This window comes from Mizuhopecten yessoensis, unplaced genomic scaffold, assembly GCF_002113885.1.
Source record: "Mizuhopecten yessoensis strain PY_sf001 unplaced genomic scaffold, ASM211388v2 scaffold10771, whole genome shotgun sequence".
NCBI classification, from domain to species: domain Eukaryota; kingdom Metazoa; phylum Mollusca; class Bivalvia; order Pectinida; family Pectinidae; genus Mizuhopecten; species Mizuhopecten yessoensis.
This window is the reverse complement of record NW_018408713.1, coordinates 357960-361238: the sequence shown is the minus strand read 5'-3', so window position 1 is coordinate 361238 and position 3279 is coordinate 357960. Positions and strand designations below refer to the sequence as shown.

The 3279-nt window shown below is 36.9% G+C and overlaps 1 long non-coding RNA gene across 1 annotated transcript; it reads left to right on the top strand.

The window, feature by feature from the left end:
• Window positions 1-908: 908 nt before the first annotated feature.
• LOC110462351 lies at window positions 909-2696 on the top strand. Its single transcript, XR_002464265.1, has 4 exons — window positions 909-998; window positions 1766-1953; window positions 2217-2326; window positions 2587-2696. It is a non-coding gene; the product is annotated as an uncharacterized LOC110462351 (long non-coding RNA).
• Window positions 2697-3279: the final 583 nt, after the last annotated feature.

Genomic DNA, 3279 nt, shown 5'->3' with positions numbered 1-3279 from the left:
TTGATTTCGTGTATGTTTACATGTCACAGTGTGGTACATAGTGGGACTTAACTGGTACGGCCCTGTATGTCACGACACGCAGTGTGGATATATATATATTTATTGTTTGATGACACTTTTAATATTTCAAATTACACCAGGTTGCTGTTCACCAATGGTTGTCGGAATACTCAGGGGTCGGAATGGAAAGTTTTCATTATATGCAATTAATTTGTGTGTTGAATACCTCAGTGACGTGTACAGTCCTCGACATGTGTCCATATCCAAAATATGCTTCAACCAGTTTTTCCTCCCATAAGCAGTAAATGTACTCCCCTATACTTTACCCCCAACAACACCTTAAAACCCTTTTGCACCTCTTTCCCTTCTTCCTCCCCCATCCTCCTCTCTTCCATATACTTATATCTATATGTATAATATTAGTCAGTGCCGTCCAATTGCCGTTTTACAAAAAAGTACTTGTTTTCGAATCCTATATGTATATCATGTTTGTATTACTGGAATATTATACCGATAATAAAATAAAGTTTTAACTAATCATTCATGTAACACAGTAACTCAGTGATTCATTTTGGTCTCGAGCAAACATCCCGGTCCGTGTCCCCGGGCTCGTGTCCCCGGTCCACGATTCGGAAGGTACGGACTATGTGTATACCGGTACCTAATCTTAACCTCAATTACAGGTAAATAGATATATTGATTACGTAATGACGAAAAGCACATATATTGGATAATAGTTAAAAGATTGTGTAATTCACGGTAAATGTCTGCAATGTGCTCAAAGTCAGCAATATAATGTATCGTCTCAAGTAGACACGGAAGCCGTACCAGTCACGTCCTGCACGCACATGTATTTAAATGTTAACCCTTAGGAAATCATGGGATAAGTCCACGAACAGTCCATAATGTTATTGCATGTGTACATCTTCGAGTTAGGGCATATAAAAGGACAAAAATATCGGGATTTACCAGAGCTGGTCTGATCTCCCTACAGAAAGGTAAGATATAGTTATATAAAGTACTGTGTACATGTTAACAGCATACTCTGATTTACTCGTCATATTCTGATCTATTTTAACATACAAAAACAAATACTTTTTCTCAAAACGCTGCCTCGTGGTCATCAGAGGTAAATGATATATATGGAAGTGTATAGGGAGCATACAGTTTTACTTTTATATATATATTTATATCTGTTCTCGAATCCGGGGGCATCATGATACGTATATTATACACTTATTGCCCTGGTGTGAGGGAGACCTGGATACTTGTTTCCCCGAGATGAACTATGCTCTCGTCTCACCTCTGATGGTTCACATCCTACTTGTCAATGTGTATACATGTAATAATAACAGAATTTTCCTTAGATATTTGACCTAAGATCCAAAACGTTTGTAGGTTTATTAATCATGAGCATCATACAAACTATTTATGCAGGTTTGTTCATCATTGAGATTATTACTATAAATGCACTTTTAAGCAATCGTATTTTAGCGCATTTTGCGCTAGTTCTATATAACGTTTAATAATGATAACCGCTAAATGTAAAACATCTTTAGCATGCATGTTAAAAAGAACGATATCTCTAAATCGTGCTCCATGCGTATAAACGAGATAATTGAGATCGATCCGGGGAAATATCAGTACTCTAAAAAAGGATCTTTACGACACAGTGAATAAAAGTCGTCTGCTATGTAAACAAAATATGAAAACGTAAAAAAGTGTTAAAACACTGTAATAAGATACTGTTAATTTCCTTTTACAGCTACAAGATGAACAAGTGTCTCGCCCTGATCCTGATCCCATGTCTAGTGGCCTTTGTTGTGGCCCAGTACCCCGGATATGGTACCCCCGGGTACGGGATGGCAGGCTACGGTTCCGGTAGCGGTCTGAGTAACTACTACTACAACTACGGAAACCAACAACAGAAACAGAGCTCCAATTTCGCCCTCTGTAAGTAACAGATATATCACAATATATGATAATATGTTATTCCTACACATTATATTATCAATGTACATAAATTAAAAATTAACAAATGAAGAAGTTTATGTAGGGGGTGTAATGCAGCGACCGTGTACCCCTCTAAATCCACCCCTGGTCAGTATCTCACCATAAACGCCCTTTTTCTTTAAAATTTGACCACTCCTTGTAACATTCTCTTATTAACGCTTGACCAGCCCCAGTGACGTCCAAACCTTTTTCTTTTTTTTCAGTGATCTCTGGTCTCCTGCTGTTGTTCGCCTTCAACATAACAGGAACCCTGACTGGTTAGACTTAACCAAGGGAGGTGGAGATCGGCCGCCGGGTACTCATAAAAATCATGGTGGGTACAGATTATAACTCTCCTAAAATAATTTCTCTTTTGTTAAATATTTTATTATATATATCTGGCTTAAAGTGATGTTAAAAGATGTGGAATCCTCTCAAAATTTGCAGCATATATATAATCACGTTATAATTGCTCAAGGACTTAGAAGTCTAGATTGATTAAAACCTATTTAAAACGTTTTCATCTTTTTTGTACCTCAACATAGTACTAGTTCTATAACCATACTAAAGTGTTTTTCTTTATGATTTTTTCAGATTCCACAAGACTGTCAAACATAACTGTGATATTGCGCGATGTATCTGTATTGTTGCTGTTGTTGTTATTGTTATTTATTACCCTTATTAAAAATACTGTCCAAAACATATTCACTTGTTATCAGTTATTATTACTGTTCGGAGCTCCCCTTGATTTGTTTTGCATTACTGAAGGACGATTGGGTCTTGGTACGAGATGGTTCATTTGGTTAGAACCCCAATATAATGAATGGGGGTCCGGGGTTCCGGCTCTGGTCATCTTTGCTGATTTTGTTTTTGTTTATTTTATCGCTAACATTTTTACATAGTAGTTCCGAAATGTATGACTTTCTTTTCAAAATTAATTTCTCAACGATATAGTTCAGCCGGAAAATAGTTTCCAATGCATGTTAGTTTAAGGTTTTGGCAGTGGTACAGGGACCTTTACGGCACAGATGCTGCTGCATAGCTAAACTCGCAAGGTGCCATATGACAAAATAATTTCTACCTGTGGTTTCATGTGTTAATGAAGAGTCCTTTATTCTGACTATAATATCTTTTCTGTTATCTGAGAATTCAATAAAGCAAAACACTCATTGTTTTAAACGTTAACTTGTTTATTTAAACATGACTCGAGAAAGGTAATGGAGCAAGCACTCAACCCTGTGGTACTCCTGCTATAAGATAACATTAGAGCTTGAAAGTGTGTCTGCA